Source organism: Mauremys mutica, chromosome 5 (genome assembly GCF_020497125.1).
Source record: "Mauremys mutica isolate MM-2020 ecotype Southern chromosome 5, ASM2049712v1, whole genome shotgun sequence".
NCBI classification, from domain to species: Eukaryota; Metazoa; Chordata; order Testudines; family Geoemydidae; genus Mauremys; species Mauremys mutica.
Window position 1 is genome coordinate 113201134 of NC_059076.1, and position 20450 is coordinate 113221583.

At 43.6% G+C, this 20450-nt stretch overlaps 1 long non-coding RNA gene across 1 annotated transcript in view; it reads right to left on the reverse strand.

Moving 5' to 3' along the window:
- Positions 1-292: 292 nt before the first annotated feature.
- Positions 293-20450, reverse strand: part of LOC123371876 — an 80415-nt gene continuing 60257 nt past the window's right edge. Inside the window, exons 4-5 of the long non-coding RNA XR_006579975.1 lie at positions 3554-3635; positions 293-1896 (exon numbers count right to left, since the gene is read on the reverse strand). This is a non-coding gene — a long non-coding RNA (uncharacterized LOC123371876). The remainder of the gene's footprint in view (positions 1897-3553; positions 3636-20450) is intronic.

The following is a 20450-nucleotide window of genomic DNA, read 5'->3' on the forward strand; positions in this document are numbered from 1 at the left end:
TTTCAGAGCGGTAGCTGTATTAGTCTGTATCAGCAAAAAGAACAAGGAGTATTTGTGGCATTTTAGAGACTAACAAATTTATTTGAGCATAAGACTTATTAACTAAGAAAAGAAATGAGAGAGTTATTACTAGGTTAAAGCAAGCAAGCATATATACACAAATGAGTAAAAGTCTATGGTTCCAAAAGGTGACAGAGTTGTAGTAATTTGTCAGCTCTGAATGTCTCTTTTTAGGGCTAACCAAGGCTGATCCTGGGGATCTCTGGTTCTGTTTCATAGCTCTGGCCCCGTGAGAGTCCAAACAACAAAAGATTGCCAGCTATTTTTATTTCCTTCTTCCACAATTCAAGGTGATGGGATGAATCCTTTTGCATATAGCCTCTGCATGAGTATAAGGGGCAATTAACAAAGTCTTTGTATTGCAATGTCCCACAATCGCCCATTTAATTTTGATAGGCCTTCTTGATGAGCAGGAGAATCCCTCCTGACTGGGTTCACAGTTTGAGTTCACTGGGTTCACATTTTTTTACAGTTAGAAAGCAAAAACTTAAATATTACCTTACAGCAGGTGATAAAAATATAATTTGAGATTAATGCATGCAGCAATTTACAACCATTTCATAAAGTCTAAACACATTGTTATAAATCCAATACCCATCTTAACCCTACTAACATATAAGTGAAAGGACCTGGTTTTCAGCAATTAATTTGTAAGTGCTCGGCTCAGGCCTATATACTGTGATGATGGCAGACCAGGCTATATCTGACTACCTTACTCTTAAGGAACAGTGAAACTATTTTAAACATCTTCAGAATCCAAAATAGCAGTGGCTTTAAGAGTCATCAATGCAGCATACAGTAAAATACATGAAATACACAAACCTCAGGGAACTAAGAAAATGGACCAAATGTTCTAACTATAGGTAGACTCAAACTAGGACCACTAATCCATTCCCTCCCCAGTTTCAGGATTGGTGTGTTCATTAGATTCAGATCCTCAGATCTAAACTGGCCCTTATGGTTTTTGGTTCCAGATCTGATATAAAATGTAAAAATAGCTATTTTTTAAATCTAGTTAATTTTATGTTTGTTTTTGTCAATAGTTAGAATAGATACTGGTACCTCTAAAGATGGGCATGCTGAAAGCCCCAGTATAAAAGGAGAGCAGACACCAACTCTTTCCCACTTTGCTTAAAAAAAATTCATATCTAACTGTACCACAAACATGGATTTGACTGCTCATGTCAGGAACAATTGACAAGTGATTTCCCTTTTTGATCTTATCAGCATCTCTATGTCTTATCTATCTGCATCTAAATTAAGATGTCAAAATGGGGAAAAAATTTTTTTGCTGAACTTCTAAATCCATGTGAATTGAGGATGGGTTGAAAATTTAGTAACCAAAAAGTACCTTTCTAGGTTTATGTTCCAGGATAGCAGCTGAAATGCAGCCACCTCCAACCTCTTCATCCCCTTATTTTCTGAGAACTCATTTGAGCTTTTGCTCCCATTCCTGGTTCTCAAAATTGTCTTCTGTGTCTGATCTGCATTACAGAGCCGCTCTATTTCCTGTTGCTGATATGCCTCAGAATCTTGTATGTCAATAACAATGAGAGCTTCAATTCACAGTACAGATCTATAGAAATATTTTGTTTCTTCTTTGGGTGCGGGTCTCTGTGTGTATTCCCCTGTGGGTAACCATGCACTCCATGCACCTGAGACTGGAGAATTCTTGCAAGTGGGGTCCATTTGTCTGCATCTCTGCCCCTGCATTCTTTCTGTGCTGCACCGACAGTGTAAGTGGCAGGGTGGACTGACTGCTTCTCCAGTTCCTTCTTATTGCTGCATGGCCTGAGTCAGAATCCTCCAGTGTCCAGAGCAGATCCTTCTCTTCCCCTGTAAATATTCAAGATGTATTATTGTTTGTTAGTCTATAATAGTTACTCAGTTAGGTAGTGTTACAAATTCCACTCTGGGGAACCCTCTAGGTCTCTCAGTATGGGACTTAGGTATGCCCAGGATACCAGGCTTCAAAACTGTCTCCTACAGTGGCTCTGCTCCTTTTTGGTCAGCAATGACCCCAGTGCTGCCTCTATTGCCTCAGAGAAGCTCATATCTCTGCTAAGTACAGTATTTGCTGATTTTTCAGCAATAGAAGAATGTGGCAGGTGTGGTGCGGAGTGACAAGATACAACCTCCAAAGGTGATGGTGACTTATACCACTCCAGACGATATCTTCGTCTTCTTGGTCCCACTATTTCCCTTGTTATCAGGATTGACCCGCATCAGGAAGATACAAATGCCTGCAGGAATCCAGAACTCTGGAAAAAGTCTAACCCTCATTCCATCCACTAGGCACCGCCAAAGGATCAGGATCTGACTTTTTGATCTTCAGGACAGTTGGATGTAACCAGTTTCCCCCTCAACCCAGGGAATTCAGGGGATTAAGAATCTCCTGGAACCAGACTTAGCCATACAGACAAGGTCTTCCTCCTCAGGACTGGTGGGCCCTAGTGCTTTGGGGACCACCCCAACCCCCTTCAACCCCTCATAGTGATCTTATTGGGGCACATGGGACCCTTATGCACATTACCTGGAATCTGTCTATTCCAGCAAGGACTGCTACTAACTCTCTTCTCCAAGGGGCCAGTGTGAACGTCCTTGAACCCTGATGCGGATATTGACTCTGTTACCCAATGAGATGATTGCTTCATCTTCTCCATCTCCCCCGGACAATAATAGACAATTTCAAGAACTGTTACTGAGAGTGGCAGAATAGCTCCAGATCTCCTTAGAGGAGGTCAAAGACCCTCAGTGTAAGCTCCTGGATATCTTACAGCCTACAGACTCTGGTCTGGTTGCAGTCCCAGTAAATGAAGACATATCAGAACTGGCAAGAGCTGTATGGCACAGCTGTATGGCACTACCTGTGTCCACAGCCCAAGAGTGCAGAGAAGCAGTACTTTGTCCAGGCTAAGGGAGCAGACTTTTTGTTCACTCATCCTGCCTTGAACTCCTTGATAGTCCAGGTGACCATGGAAAGTTCCAGACAACAACATCCAAGCACCAACCCCACAGATAAGGAGGTCAACCTTCTTGACCTTATGAGGAGGGAAAGGTGTATGCAGGGCTTAAATTCTCAGAGATTGTTTCCAAGCACCCCCCATGCCCTCCCTATTTGGGGCTCCGGGCTTCAGCTGTGAGGTGGAAGGTCTTGGGGCTTTAGCCCCACGGGAGTGGAGTGGTGCTGAGGCTCCAGCCCCATACTCAGACTCTTTCCGCTGGTAAAGAAACCAGCCTCTCACTGCGATCGTAATTTAGTACTTCTGGCACTCACTAAGCCAGCCTTTGACTCATTAGTTATGTATTCCATGCTTCACTTGTCAATGAAGATCATCTTCCTCATTGCCCTCACCTCAGCCAGAAGGCTAGGTGAGCTTGAGGCCTTAATGGCTGATCCACTGTACACAAAATTCCATAACAATAAGGTCTCATTACATCTACGTTCCTAGCACAGTTTTAGAAATTCACAGAAGCCCGTCAATTTGCTTACCTGTGTTGTTCTCAAAGTCCCCTGCCTCTAGTGAAAGCAAAGACTTCATTCCCTCACGAGGCAGTCAGCACTGGCATTCCATCTGCAGAGAACAAAACAGATAAGGAAGTCACCTAGACTGTTTGTTTGTTGCCATAGCAGAATGAGTCCAAGGTCAAGCTGTTTTCTCACTGACATTCTCCAAGTGGCTCTCTGGCTGTATCCTACTCTGTGAATTGGCACAGTTTCTTCCCCCACATGGGGTAAGGTCTCACTCTACAAGGGCACAAGCAGCCTCAATAGCATCGCATCAAGAGATGCCCCGCTTGATATTCGCTACATGGAGCTCCACTGACATATTCAGGAGACATTATGCCTTGGTTCAGGGTGCACTGCTGATGCATCCTTTGGGACAGTGATTCTACAAGAAGCTATATTACCTGTATCCTCACACTGACCATGTCTCTGAGTACTGCTTGTCAGTCACACACAGTGGAATACACCTGGGAACTATCACTCGAAGAAGAAAGAGAAGTTACGTACCTTGTTGCTGTAACGAGTTCTTTGAGATGTATGGTTCCTCTCTATAGTCCACTACCCACCCTTCTTCCCCTCTGCATCAGATCATGACTAGATCTGCAGTAGAGAAGGAACTGGAGAGGTTGGCCTGCCTGCCCCACCTCTTATTCTTGGTGCAGAGGATGAGGAAGACAGATACACAGGTGCAAACAAACGGACAATACCTGCAAGAATTCTCAGTCTTAGGTGCATGGAGCATGTGCATATCCAGTGGAATACAGATAGGGACCACACATCTTGAACTCCAGTTACAACAAAGTGAATAAACTTCCTTTTTTCAGTCTAGAAGCTTATTTAAAATGGAGCTAATTTCTTTTATGCATAGAAAAATAATCCCCACATGTTTAGTGTTGTTATTTATATTATGGCAGTGCCTAGGAACCCTGATTGAGGCTCTGAGTGCCATTGTGCTGGGCACTGTACAGACAAGTAGCAAAAAAGACAATCCATGCCCCAGAATGCTGACAGTCTGCAGCAGGACATAAACAGGTGAATAGACTGAGAAATGGTGTGGGGCTGGTGAGAGGATGTGGTAACAAAGTGAACCGAGGAGAGCAGAACAGCAGAAGACACCGCTCTCCAATTCTCTAATCAGTACCAGAAAGTAGTGATTTGTAAGCACCATGGCAGAAATAACAGTTAAGGGATTTAAAGGGTAAAATAGAGGCTTTACAAATTTTGGTGGGGTGATTTTGTTCATGCATAGAGGGCATCATGAGAGAAGACACAGAAGTGTTTGAGGGGAGAAGTGAGCAGTAAAGTGATCAAAGCTGTCATCAGTGGCAGAGTGCAGGTAGGGGTTGATGGCTTGATGATCTGAGACAGTAGGGGAAATGTTGAAAGGCCTTAAATAAACAGAAGGGACAAACAAATGTGGGATAGGGGAAGGCCAAGATGCAGGACTGGATTGAGGGACATGGGTCTTCCCTGCAGGCTAAATTTTTGAATTGACAGCTTAAAGATGGCATTAGAAGTCACCTGGATAAAAAGGACCTAGGGATAATGTGCAGACACACAAGAGCAGGAGTCCAAGGATGTGTCCTCAGGGGCACCCTCTGAAACGTGGGGGGGGGGGAGGGAAGAGGAGGGTCCACCAAACAAGACTCTGAAGAAGCAATCAAGGGGTAGGAGCAGAACCACGAGAGGATGGAGCCTTATCAATTAATAGAGGAAAGAGTTTCAAGAATTTAGGGAGTGGTTGATGGTGTGAGGAGCTACTGAGAAGATGAGGATGAAGCATAGGCTCTAAGACCTGGTCAGGAGGGTATCTAAAGCTGTGACTTTTTTACACAGTGTGATGAAGATTTATAATGAAAAAAATGTACAATTTGTCTTTTTCATATTTAATTCAGCTTTATTATTCAGGAGGAAAATATTTGTTCTTCAGCTTTATTTGAAATAAGCCTTAAACTACTTGGGGAAACAGCAAAATAACTGCACTGCATAGACCTTGAATCTTCTTCAGGTGGTTGGATGTTTAAATTATTTAAAATCTTCTTTTCTCCCTTTGTAGGCAGCTTGGAGAGGTTGTGGAAAAGACTTAAAAATGCAGTTATCAACCACTTCTTTAAATGTTAGAAATATAATAGAAATATTCATACTAAGAGTATAGCTCTTCAGTATCACGCAAGTGAGAAAAATGGAGAATGTCTTGAGGTTTATCATTGCTGTATTTGACAACAACATTGGCTTTTACAGAGAGAATATATAGATAGCACTCTTGCTAGTCTGTTGTCTCTTGACACCAAATAGATATGCGAGTCTGTAAAGTTTTTTCTTTTAATTTCCCTCACACTCTGACAAGGGTCTAGGATAACAAGCTGAGGCTGAAATGTGTTCTTTGTGTGGAATCTCACTATGGAAAATCAGCTAAGATGGAATTGCCCTCTCTTGGCTGCATAAAATAGTTAATGTTACATGCAAACCAAGAACATTGTACAGTTTTGAGAGCCTCGTCTGATTCTGAGAAACAAATTCCTCTCTGTGAAAATGCACAAATCTCAGCTTTCTGTATATCTTTGTTTAAAATGGTTTTGAAAATACAGGAAAGATATACAGTAGCAGGTCAGCTGTCCAATATTTTAGAGAAATACTTTAAATCCAATTAAAGTTATAAAAGCTTTTTTTAAAACTACCACGCTCCTTAATTCTGCTGATTTATTTATTACATTGGAGCCATCTTAGGCCTGGTCTACACTAGGAGTTTATGTCGAATTTAGCAGCGTTAATTCGACTTAACCGTGCACCCGTCCACACCAGGAAGCTAATTAGTTCGACCTAGAGGGCTCTTTAGTTCGAATTCTGTACTCCTCCCCGACGAGGGGAGTAGCGCTAAATTCGACATGGCTATGTCGAATTAGGCTATGTGTGGACGGAAATCAACCTTAGTAGCTCCGGGAGCTATCCCACAGTGCACCACTCTGTTGACGCTCTGGACAGCAGTCCGAGCTTGGATGCTCTGACCAGCCACACAGGAAAAGCCCCGGGAAAATTTGAATTCCTTTTCCTGTCTGGCCAGTTTGAGTCTCATTTCCTGTTTGGACATCGTGGCGAGCTCAGCAGCACTGGCAGCGATGCAGAGCTCTCCAGCAGAGGAGTCCATGCAATCTCAGAATAGAAAGAGGGCCCCAGCATGGACAGACTGGGAAGTCTTGGATCTGATCGCTGTGTGGGGCGATGAGTCTGTGCTTTCGGAGCTGCGCTCCAAAAAACGGAATGCAAAGACCTACGAGAAGGTCTCCAAAGCCATGGCACTCAGAGGATACAGCCGGGATACAACGCAGTGCTGTGTGAAAATCAAGGACCTGAGACAAGGCTACCAAAAAATCAAAGCGGCCAACGGACTCTCCGGATCCCAGCCCCAGACATGCCGCTTCTACGAGGCACTGCATGCCATTCTCGGTGGGTCTGCCACCACTGCCCCACCAGTGACCGTGGACTCTGACGATGGGATAGTGTCGACGGGCAGTTCCTTGGCGATGTTCGCGGATGGGGAAGATGAGGAAGGGTTTGTGGAGGATGAGGCAGGCGACAGCGCTTACAATGCTGATTTCCCCGACAGCCAGGATCTCTTCATCACCCTCACAGAGATCCCCTACCAACCTTCCCCGGCCATTAACCCGGACTCTGAATCAGGGGAAGGATCAGTCGGTAAGTGCTATAAACATGTAAACATTTATTTTTTAAAGAACAGGAATATAAACTATGTGAAAAGAAGGTCAATACATATGGGGATAGAACGGAAATCCTCTTGGGAGATTTCCACGAAGCTCTCCTGGAGGTAATCGAAAAGCCTACGCATGAGGTTCCTGGGGAGAGCTGCCTTATTGGTTGCTCCGTGGTAGCACACTCTTCCGTGCCAGGCTATCATCAGGTACTCTGGGAGCATTGCCTCCACGAGCATGGCAGCATAGGCCCCTGGTTTGTGCTGGCTTTCACGCAGCATGCGCTCTCTATCTCTCTCAAGTGACCCTCCTCAGGGTGATCTCGCTCAGCGACTCCTGCATCTAATTAGGGGAATTAGTGTAATGTTAGTATTGGGAATGCTTCACTTTTCCTTTGCATAACAATAAGCATCAGTTTACAGCCATGTAGTGGAGGCTGCAGAGGGACAGCATACAGGGATCTTTCGCGGGGACAGCCGCGAGGGGGTGGAACAGGGGCAGAGTTCATGATTTCCGGATTGCCTGCAGCAGGAGGGCACTGCTATACATTAAGTTTTAAGCAGCCTAAAGTCTACGGCTTACCATGCCTGCCTGCTCCACGGATTCTGCTGTCCTGCCCCGCTTGTCTGATCTCCAGTGCAAGACCCCAGGCAATGAAAGCGAAGGCCGAAAATTCGAACTTGTCCTGAGTGCGCATGAGATAGGTGCTGTGCATGGTCTTGTTCACAGAGACAGACTAGACTGTGTTCAGTGTTCGCAAAAATATATCTTTGCAAGGAATTCACTCCCTTTTTCACATCACACAGCTTCGACTGTCTCCAGACCTGCCCCAGCATCCCCCTCACAGAGGCTGGCGCAGATTAGGTGGTGAAAGAAAAAGACACGGGACGAGATGTTCGCTGAACTTATGGGCTGCTCCCGAGCCGAGGCGGCCCAGCAGAGCCAGTGGAGGGAGAACCTCTCTCAGTACCAGCGCTCACATAGCGAACGGGAGGAGAGGTGGCGTGAGGAAGACAAGCAGGCGACTCAAACGCTGCTTGGACTAATGAGGGAGCAAACGGACACACTCCGGTGCCTTGCGGATGTTCTGCAGGACCGCAGGCAGGAGGACAGAGCCCCCCCTGCAGTGTATCTGCAACCGCCCTCCCCCGCCACAAAGTCCCATACCCCCCTCACCCAAAATAACAAGAAGGAGGGGCGCCAGAGGCCGTGTAAACTGTCACTGCACCCCAGCAGAGTGCTCAATTACCCAAAAGCTCTCATTCCCTAAATTTTGAGAAGTCCTTCCCTTCCTGACTCACCCAAGCCCCAATCCCAGTTTCATCCCCTAAATGTCTAGTTGATTATTAAAAATACTTTGCTGTTAATTACTGTTTCCATCATGTTTTTGTACAGAAGACTGTGTTTGAAGCGGGGGGAGGGGGGGCGGGAAGGGGGTTGGTAATTGCATAGGACAGTCACCTTTACCAGGGTATAGACACGCGGGCAGGATCAGCAGCAGGTCACACACACAGTGCAGTCAGTAGGCACCCTGGTCGGTATGGGAGGTGGTTTCCAGGTTCTGTGTGGGTGGGAGGGTACGTGACTTTGTAGCGGGGGAGGGCGGTTACAGATCTTATGCAGCGGTCCTTGTCCTGGACCACAGAGCCACGCAGCACGGGAATCTGTATCCGTCCTCCTCCGCAACAAGGCCACATAGCCCCCGCACACAGAGTCCCAAAAAGGAGGGATGGCAGGCTCCGTTGAAACAACCAGTCCGGCACTGCGGACCGCTCTAGGAGCAGGAGCCTGTCATTCCTCGAGTTTAGAGGCGGTCTTTACATCACTGCACACCCTACCCAGCACAGTCTGCGTCCCAGTTTCAACCCTTTAACGCAAAGTCATTAATAAAGAAACCTTTGTTAAGTAACAATGGAACATGTATTTTATTTTTACACATGTGTTGGAAGGGGGGAAACGGGGTGAACGGGGTATGTAACTGCAGAGGATAGTCAACAGTAACTGGGCAAAGAAACAGGGGCAGGTTCAGCTTCTCTGTAAAGAAACTGAACAGTCACAGGTCACGCTGCTCGCTGAGGAACCTAGCTTTCAAAGCCTCCTGGATGCACAGCGCTTCCCGCCGGGCTCTTCTAATCGCACGGGTGTCTGGCTGAGTGTAATCAGCAGCCAGGCGATTTGCCTCAACCTCCCATCCTGCCATAAAGGTCTCCCCCTTGCTCTCACAGAGATTGTGGAGCACACAGCAAGCTGCAATAACAATGGGGATATTGGTTTCGCTGAGATCTGAGTGAGTCAGTAAGCTTCGCCATCTCCCCTTGAGACGTCCGAAAGCACACTCCACCACCATTCTGCACTTGCTCAGCCGGTAGTTGAAGAGCTCCTTCTCACTGTCCAAGGCGTCTGTATAGGGCTTCATGAGCCAGGGCATTAGCGGGTAGGCTGGGTCCCCGAGGATCACTATAGGCATCTGCACATCCCCAACAGTTATTTTGTGGTCCGGGAAGAAACTACCTTCCTGCAGGCGTCTAAACAGACCAGAGTTCCTGAAAACACGTGCGTCCAGCCACCCGACGTTGATGTTGATAAAACGTCCCCTATGGTCCACCAGTGCTTGCAGCACCATTGAAAAGTAGCCCTCTCGGTTAATATACTGGCTGGCCTGGTGGGCCGGTCCCAGGATAAGGATGTGAGTTCCATCTATAGCCCCACCGCAGTTTGGGAATCCCATCGCGGCGAAGCCATCTATGGCAACCTGGACGTTTCCCAGGGTCACTACCTTTGAGAGCAGTAGCTCAATGATTGCGTGGGCTACTTGCATCACAGCAACCCCCATGGTAGTTTTGCCCACGCCAAAGTGGTTCGCTACTGACCGGTAGCTGTCTGGTGTTGCAAGTTTCCAGAGGGCTATGGCCACTCGCTTCTGCACAGTCAGGGCTGCTCGCATCCGGGTGTCCTTGCGCTTCAGGGCAGGGGACAGCAAGTCACACAGTTCAAGGAAAGTGCCCTTACGCATCCTGAAGTTTCGCAGCCACTGTGATTCATCCCAGACCTGCAGCACTATGCGGTCCCACCAGTCCGTGCTTGTTTCCCGGGCCCAGAATCGCCGTTCCACAGCATGAACATGACCCATTGCCACCATGATCTCCGCGGCGCGGGATCCCGTGCTTTCTGAGAGGTCTGTGCCACTCTGAGACTTCATGTCCTCACAGTGTTGCCGGAGCCTCCTCGCCCGATTTCTCAGCAGCTGACTGTGGAAGAGATGGACGATAAGGTGCGAGGAGTTGACAACGCCCATAAGTGCAGCGATGATCGCAGTGGGCTCCATGCTCGCAGTGCTGTGGCGTCTGCGCTGTCACTGACCAGAAAAGTGCGCGAACAGATTTCCCGCCGGCACTTTCAGGGAGGGAGGGCAGGAGTGACGGTTGAATGATGACAGTTACCCAAGACCACCCTCGACACATTTTTTCCCCCAGCATGCATTGGGGGCTTGCCCCAGAATTCCAATGGGCAGCGGGGACTGCGGGAACTGTGGGATAGCTGCCCACAGTGCACCGCTTCCAGTGTCGACGCTTGCCCCGTTAGTGTGGACTCACAAAGTCGAATTAGTGTCCTTAGTGTGGATACACAAATTCGACTTTGTAAGGTCGATTCCACAAATTCGACTTAAGTTGAATCGAACTACTCTTGTAGTGTAGACATACCCTTAGCTTTCATCAAGGCTAAGGTTAGAGCTAACTTTACCCTTTTTTGTATCAGGGAGCGTCTGCACTACAGCGTTTCTGTGGATGATCGGCACTTGCATGTGACTGGCCACACTGCAAAGCCAGAGTCAAGAGTGGCCAATCAACTGCATCCCCACTGGCCCTGTACATATGCTCATGTGAGCGGCTAGGGCTTCTGGAGTCATAACCCATGGCTTTTAGAACTGTAGTAAGCTGAGCCACTCTGATTCTTTCCCACTGAATTGCAGGATAACTCGTCTGTCCTGGATGCACCAGGGGAACTGTGAGAAGGCCTTGGAGAACTATCAGCACTTGAGTGGTTTAGCCTGTGTTCGTACTGTGAAATGGGTGGATATAAGCAGCACCTAGGCTTTAGCCTACCCCCTTGGATGGGCCAGCTAGCTCGGGTGCAAAGCACTGCCGCACTCAGGTCAGAGGGTTTTGTGTAGGGGAAAGAGAAGGGTTAGGGGCAACACTCAAGTAAGAGCCCGAGTTAACTCTGCAATGAAGAGAAGCCCTCAGAGATGGCCTTATTTTGCATGTATTCTGTCATCATAGATACCCTCTGATGCATATACTCCAATAATACTCATTTAACAAGTGTAAAACTATAAAATTGTTATATAGTTGTTTAGGAAAGGGCTGTTTATGTCCAATGTATTGATTTATAACTACTTCTGGAGCAAATGTAAATTAAACTTCTACATGTAGTAAATTTTCAGTCACCTATAATGAAGAATTGCAGTAAATATGATATTTGAAACCTATAGTGAATGTTACCCGAGTGCCAGAATACCCCAAGATGTGATTTTTCTTTTACTCTGTTGAATATTATAATTAATTTGTTAAGGGACAATAGTGTCTCACTGCTGTGTCAGACACAGAATAAGATGCAGACCTTGTCCTAAGGAGTTTGAGACAGACGACCTAAAATGCACTGGAAGATTCCGAGGTTCTGACTTGCAGTGGTATCATTATTTTCTCCTTCTCTAGCCTCCCTTTCATCTCCTTTTGAGTAATGTGAATGGGTGACAACAACTTTTATCAAGACAAGTTAGTGCTTCAAAAGGATTTGAAAGAATAGAGGCTGGATACGTGAAATGCTGGAGCAAAAAGGGAGATCTAGACAAAACAGTAGGTATTCTAAAATTGTGCTTTACTTTGTTACTACACCAGTTATACAAAATGGGGGCAGCAATACTGAAGGAAGCCTGATTGCTTAGTGGTTGGAGAAGGGAGTTTGTTGTGAAGACTTTGAGTTTTATTCTTGACAAGCTGGGTGACCTTATAGAAGTCACTTCATTTATTTGTGCTTCAGTTTACCTATCTATAAAATGTGGAAAATAATTTTCCATCATTCTAAAGGGCTCTGAAGGCCCATGCAAAATGTACAGAATGTGCAAAGTGGTTTAGTCCTTCTTCTCTTATTACCAGACTCTTGGGATACCCAGTCACCTAGTTAGACTATTGGTGCTTCCTTAATATTAATATTAGGAATGACTGTCAGGAAAATTATTGAAAGTTGTATAGCATAATATAATTTGGTGTAAATTTTAATACAAATATTAATAATAAATATTATCTTTGATTAATCTCAATACCTTGTTGCTCTGTGGAGTTTAGTTAATTCTGATACTCCCTGATGATTTGGTTCTATTAATTGGCATAACCCCAGGATTGGGAAGTCCCCAGCAGGGGTAAAGCCAGTTTGGTAGAGCTGTCTCCTACACCTTCCTCCCAATATCTGTTGGTGCTGCGTGTGAACTGGAAGATGTAGGAGATGGCTAGATACAGCACCAGAGAATCTAGTCTAGTAAGTTTTAGTATTTGTCAGTAGAGCTGGGTGAAATTTTTTGGCCGAGACTTTTCTTCAGCAAAAAAGGCAGCTTTAGTGACACTGAAATGTTTTGTGAATTTGTATTGATTTTCATTGAAGCATTTATTTGGAGGGAGGGGATTTCAAAAAAAGCAAAACATTTAAAATGAAACATTCTGGGTTTTGGATTTGAAACTACTTTTTGCTTCAACGTTTCCTTTAATTTTATTTTTAAAAAATTCAAACGTTTAAAAATGATCAGAAATGAAATATTTTGTTTTGTCAAAATTTAAACATTTCCTTTGACCTGAAACAAAATTTTATTTGACCTTTCAACTTGTCAACATTTTTGAAAACTTTAATTTTTGGTCCAACCTGAAATAAAATTTTTAAACGTGTTGAAACTGCCAATGAACTGAAAAAAATCTGTGATTTGTCCAGTTCTATTTGTCAGTCACATTTTTCAGAGACGGACCATCATGATGGGTATTTCTTGTTTTGCAATGGAAGAATTATCAGAAAAGTTAATCAGGAATAGCTAGTCTGAAATAACTCCTCATGTAGATAAGCCTGAAGAGCAACTGAACCCTTATGGCTAAGTGTAGCTGTAATTTTGCTAGGACACTTTTTCCCCCCTAATGGTACAACTAGGGTGAAGGGTTGGTTCTTTTATTTCTTATGCCCACATCCAATCTGTGGAGCCAGTTGAAGGTGTGACCGGCCATACATGTGAACGCAGAGGCTGCCTGGGAGATACTTAAGTTGGTATTTTTTTAAAAATGAAAATTTTCACAAAAAAAGTCAACATTACTGAAAATTTCCATTTCTGATCAAAATGTGACATAGAAAACTGCAGAAATATTTATTCTAAAAATGTGAAAAGTTTAACAAAAAATGAGAAAATACATCTGTTTTGAACCCCGCAAAACAGAAACAACTTTAAATTTATTTATTTTTTCTGAAATCATTTCCCCATTATTTAACCAGTGCACTCTTATCCTCTACCAGTTTAGAAATTTGGTAAACTCTGTTCTAGTATTTTTCTGGAGACAGAAGTTAAATTTATGCATCAGTAAATTAGCAGAATAACTCTTCTTTCTTATTTTGAATATTGGTACATCTTTTGCTTTCCTTCTGTATTCTTGTACCTCAAGAAATTTTATTCTGTTTTCATGAAGTTGTCATTTGTTAATTCCATAGGATGCATAGCAGAAGTCTGTGCTGAGCTGAATCAGCTGATGGGGTGAAGTGAGGAAAACTGCACAGCATTGACAATAGCAATGCCTTTTCAGTAAGCAAATGGAGAACTTCAGTCCCCATTCATTTTAGCATTAGAAGAACCCTTTTTATTTTGCTATTAATGTATATGAATTTTCTATTCAAGTATTAAGTAACTATGATTGTGAAATTCCCTTAAACAGAAATAAGAAATTGATTTAAGATTTATAAAATTAAAATTGGATAAAAATTGGGGAAGGGGGGTCTGGGGGAGAATTACAATGTTTATTTTCCTCTGCACATGGCTACAAGATTAGAGCTTGCCTACACTGGGAGTTATTTCAGAATAGCTCTTCCTGCTGGATTGATTCCACTGGATTAAGCTAATTCAGAATAAAGCACTCATAAAAACATAAGAATGGCCATACTAGGTCAGACCAATTGGGCATCTAGCCTAGTATCCTGTCTTCTGACAGTGGCCAATGCCAGATGCTTCAAGGGGAATTCACAGATCAGGGCAATTATCAAGTTATCCATCCGCTGTCATCCAGTCCCAGCATCTGGCAGTCAGAGGTTTGGGACACCCAGAGCATGGGGCTGCATCCCTGACCATCTTGGCTAATAGCCATTGATGGACCTATCCTTCATGAATTTATCTAATTCTTTTTTAAACCCAGTGATAGTTTTGGCCTTCACAACACCCCCTTGCAACAAGTTTCACAGGTTGACTGTGTGCTGTGTGAAGAAGTACTTCCTTTTGTTTGCTTTAAACCTGCCCCTTACCCTTAAACCCGCACCATACCCTTAATCATTTTAGTTGCCCCTCTCTGTACCTTTTTCAATTCTAATATATCTTCTTTAAGATGGGGCGACCAGAACTGCACACAGTATTCCGGGTGTGGCCATACCATGGATTTATGTAGTGACATTATGATGTTTTCTATCTTATCTATCCCTTTCCTAATGGTTCCTAACATTCTGTTAGCTTTGTTGGCTGCTGCTGCACACTGAGTGGATGTTTTCAGAGAACTATCCACAATGACTCAAAAATCTCTTTCTTGAGTGTTAACAGCTAATTTAGACCCATCATTTTATATGGATCGTTGGGATATATTATTCCAATATGCATTACTGTGCATTTATCAACATTAAATTTCATGTGCCATTTTGTTGGCCGGTCACCTAATTTTATGAGATCCCTTTGTAACTCTTCACAGTCTGCTTTAGACTTAACTATCTTGAGTAACTGAGTATTGTCTGCAAACTTTGCCGTCTCACTGTTTACCCTTTTTCCCCACATCATTTATGAACATGTTGAACAGCACTGGTCCCAGTAGACCCCTGGGGGACACCACTATATACCTCTCTCCATTATGAAAACTGGCCATTTATTCCTACCTTTGTTTCCCATTTTTTAACTAGTTACTGATCCATGAGAGGACTTTCCCTCTTATCCCATGACTGCTTACTTTGCTTAAGAGCCTTTGGTGAGGGATCTTGTCAAAGGCTTTCTGGGAGTATACTATATCTACTTGGTCAACCTTGTCCACATGTTTAATAACCCCTTCAAATAATTCTAGCAGATTGGTAAGACATGATTTCCCTTTACATAAAGCCATGTTGACTCTTCCCCCAAAAAACATATTCATTTGTGTGTCTAATCATTCTGTTCTTTATTATAGTTTCAACCAATGTACCTGGTACTGAAGTTAGGCGTACTAATCTGTAATTGCCAGGAATGCCTATGGAGCCTTTTTTTAAAAATCAGCATTACTTTAGCTATCTTCCAGTCATCTGGTACAGACACTGATATAAGCAATAGGTTACATACCACAATTTCTACAATTTCATATTTGAGTTCCTTCAGAACTCTTGCAGGAATACTATATGTTCCTGATGACTTATTACTGTTTAATGTATCAATTTGCTCCTCTCTTATTCTGAAATAAGAGTATCTACATATGGAGTTCATCAGGACTAGTTAATCCACTTTAGGAATAAGGGAGGATGAATTTAAAGCCTAGTGAAAATTGCAGATTTTTTTTTTTGAGAGAGAGAATTCATGGCAATACCATTAAGTATCAAATTTCATGGAATATGCACGACTGCTGAGTCTTCTCTGACCTGCTGTGATTTTTTCCAACAGTGGGGAGGTGGAAGTGGGTGTTGTGCATGCTGGCCTTGTGCTGGGTGTGGCTTGTATGTGTGGCAGTGGCAGCATCATGTAGGGCCTTCAGTTTCAGGGGATGCTTGGCAGCCATATTTATGTGGGCACACTAGCCAGCGTTGCCACTGCTTGGAGCACAAGCAGCAGTGGTCTCTGTGGAGAGGCAGAAACAGGAATCTCCATGCACTGATCTCATGCTCAGTGTGGCTCATGGCACGCAGCAACATCATGTTGGAGCAGCAGTTTGAGGGGGACTCGGCAGCTGCTTTTATGCAAAGCACCGTAGCCAGCACTGCCCCTGCTTGGAACACACACTACGAGCTGCACAAGACCAGGGTGAGTGGATGCCTGCTTCTGACTTAGGCCACAGCTGCTTGTGTTCCAAGTGGCAGCAGTGCTAGTTGCCACGTCTCACATAAACTAGCTTCCCCACCCCTGAACCGCTGCTCTGACATGACACTGCTGTGCACTATGGTCCACATGGAGCATGAGACTGGTGCACCCAGATGACCGTTTCTGCCTCTCTGCTGTTGGAAAATTTGTGGTATTGGGCTAATTTCATGATTTCTACACAGTCCATGAAACTGATTTTTTTCACAGGGTCCCACTTTATTCCAGATTAACTTTCATGTGTAGACAAGCCCTGAAACTGGTATATCAGGATTGATTCTTCTGAGCCGAAGACCCCCATCCCAGCCTGCTTTGAAGCCATCACATCTAATATCACTTTGCTAACAACACAAACAACTCACAGCCCACCTGGTGTTGTATATGGATAGAAGTAATGCAAGTGTTTACGTACAGAAATAGCAATGATATAAAGAAATCACAGCAAATATTTTTTTTTTAGAAGACTAAAACTATTCCCCACGGGAAAACAAAGGGACAAGCAATTCTTACTAGTCTGCAAGAATTAAAAGTGCCATTTTTTTAACGTGGGTGTGTGTAATTTTTTAGTACCGTAAGTGTCAACAAGCCAGCAAAAGGGAAGTTGAAGGCAGTGAGTGAATACCAGCTGGGCCATTAGTTGGTAAGTGGCTTCCCTTTTGTGTTGGCAAAGTGACCCTAGACTTGATGACTCCAGTCCCAGCAGGAATGGGGGCCTGCTCTGCTGGATAGCTCAGGAGAATCCATCCTGAAAGACTAATTTCAGACCATCTGGAGCCAGGTGGCCAACTTTAGACAAAAAGAAATTAAAAGGAGGGTGATATCCTGGGTCAATTAAAGTCCATGGAGTTTACCCATTGATTTAACTGGGGACAAGACTTCACTCAGATGGTTTTTGGGGGGACAGAATTACTGCCTGTATGGAAATTTTTGGGGCTGCACAATGAATACTGTAACAGAAAAGGTGTGGGGGCTGGGCTGGAGAGACAGGATTTTCCAAGAGCGGATGGTGAAAAAAATCTTTGCTGGTCCAGTATATGTGCTTGAGTTGTGCTGCTTTTGCTGTTAAAAGCCATTTTGTTCAAAGTCTGTCTGCAGGAATTGTACATTTCTAAATAAAAGTGTAATAGGATAATTTAGTAATTTGCTGTCTGCTGTCTACTCATTTTCTCTCCTAAAAGAAATTACCAAGATCTAAGTGCACTAACCACTCAGATCGTGACTACATATATTGCTGAATGATTCTTATCACATTCATTGCTAAGCTGTTGTTTCTGCTGGATGTTTTGAAGCACTTTCTCTCTCTCTCTCTCTCTCTCCTCGTTTTGTTCAGCTTGTTTACTGAATTATCAATCCATTTGTTCAAACGGAAGGACCCTCTATTTATGATTTTTCCACTGAAAAATCCCTCTGGAACTAAAACCTTAAGTGTGAGAAGTATAAATAGAGGGTCCTTCAGCCTGAACAAACTAGATAATTCAGCAGGGAAAAAGAAAAAAAAACAAAAACAGAAGAAGGCTTGAGATAAGTCAAAATATTCAAAAGAAATGAGAATTACACAACCATAAAGGCAAGGAATTCTTAACATTGACATTACTTCACCAGGTAACTCACTTTAAGCACAAGATATTCAATATGTAGTACATCTATCTATGAGCTTTCAGAGTAGCAGCCGTGTTAGTCTGTATCCACAAAAAGAACAGGAGTACTTGTGGCACCTTAGAGACTAACAAATTTATTTTAGCATGAGCTTTCGTGAGCTACGGCTCACTTCTTCGGATGCATAGAATGGAATACACAGACAGGAGATATTTATACATACAGAGAACATGAAAAGGTGGAAGTATGCATACCAACAGGAAAAGTCTAGTAAATTGAGATGAGCTATCAAAAGGTTTTTTTTTCCTCCTGCTGACGATAGCTCATCTCAATTGATTAGACTTTTCCTGTTGGTATGCATACTTCCACCTTTTCATGTTCTCTGTATGTATAAATATCTCCTGTCTGTGTGTTCCATTCTATGCATCCGAAGAAGTGAGCCGTAGCTCACGAAAGCTCATGCTAAAATAAATTTGTTAGTCTCTAAGGTGCCACAAGTACTCCTGTTCTATCTATGAGCTGATCTTGCAATGTTCTAATCTCCCATAAGTCTCACTGAGTTCAGCACCCTAGGAATCAGACTCAAAGTTCATATATTATGTTGAACGAGAATGGGATTTGGTGCACTGAAGAACTTGTATTTTTCTGACATGTTTGCACATGTACACAAGGGTGACAATAAAATAATGGTGGTTACCAGATGAGCTCTCATAAAACATCTATTGTGAGGTAGCAGGAAATTGTATTTGATGAAGCAAAACGGTGTTGAGAGATCACATTAACTCTCATGAGGTCTTGTGTTAACTGTCATGACAATTGTGCAAGTACTTTGCGTCAAAAATGTTTATATATAAAAGCCAGGTGATAGTCTTCATTCCACAAACAAAACACCCATTTATATCAACAGGAGATCTGCTCATACATGAGGTACATGTATGAGGAACTAGTGAATAATATATCCCTATATGCCTTACTTTTAATTGTGAAGTACATATAAGTGAGGTCAACGGTGAGTAGAAGTTAGTGGAATTTTCTTCATCACTTCAGTGTACTTTGGATCAGGCTCAATATGGTAATTTGTTTCTCTTTGAAATATGTCAAAAAAACACCATTCCTAATTTGTAAAAAAGCTTCAAAATTGAGCATTTTAATATCTAGCTATGCATATATGGAATCATAAAATACTCTGTATCAGAAAGCTTTATCTTTAGATGGAGGAGGGGGGAGAGAACAGATGCTGTTTTTTAACTAAAAACAAGAAAACCATGAAACTGGGTAAGCTTGTAACCAAGCAACAGATCATCTGACTAGGGACTTGAAGTCACTGAGGGGAGTCATCTGACAGGGGGAGACTAGAAGAACCTTATAAAAGGAAGACTTTTTCTCACTGGCTATTTTAGAGACAGGAGAATAGACCGATGGTAGTGAAGAAACTGGCAGGTTTGTGTGCATGTTAGGTTGTTTTTTCTTGGATCTTTATATCTTTTGTGCTGTCTAAGAGTAAAGTAAATATGTGTCTATGTGTTTAGAAATTCCTTTGCTTTCTGCATTACATAGTTCCAGAAAAGAGAAATAGCAAACCAGAGAGTTCACAGTTTTGGTGTAACTCTGAGAGTATGCAACAGCTACCGGGGGAGGCTTGGGAGAGGTGGCACTTGTATCAGGGCCTATGCAGTTGGACTATGGGGTCCGCATTGCTAAAAGGGAAGTCAGACACAGGCACTGCCCCTAGATGGTGTGCCTAAAGTTCCAGAGCCAGAAAGAGAGTGCCTTGCACTGCCTAGCTCCAGCAAGACAAGAGCATGTAGGACCCAAGGTTTGGATCCAGTACAGCATCCTGGTGAGTGTCCAGGAGGGGGAGCTCATTGAGGATGGTAACAGGGACCATTAAGGAGCCCCAACAAGAAGTCACACACATAACCCCTGCAGTAATACAATACACTGAGTTCTTGACTAGGGTAGCCAGAAAACAGTAATTCCATTTTCTCCCATATTTTCAGGTTTTGAAATTTGTGTGTTGTGACACGCATCTGGATTGTGAGAGACCTGGCTTCAAGTCCCTGCTCTACCTCATTTGGACCAAGGACTTGAACCTCTCACAGCACAGGTGAGTGCCCTAACCACTAGGCTATAGAATCAGTTTCTCTTTCTGGCCCAATGAATGTTTGTTTCTTTATACAAAGTGGAACAGCTCCAACAGGAAAGATTGAGAAACTGACTGTGTAGCTCAGTGGTTAGGGCACTCACCTGAAATGTGGGAGACCCA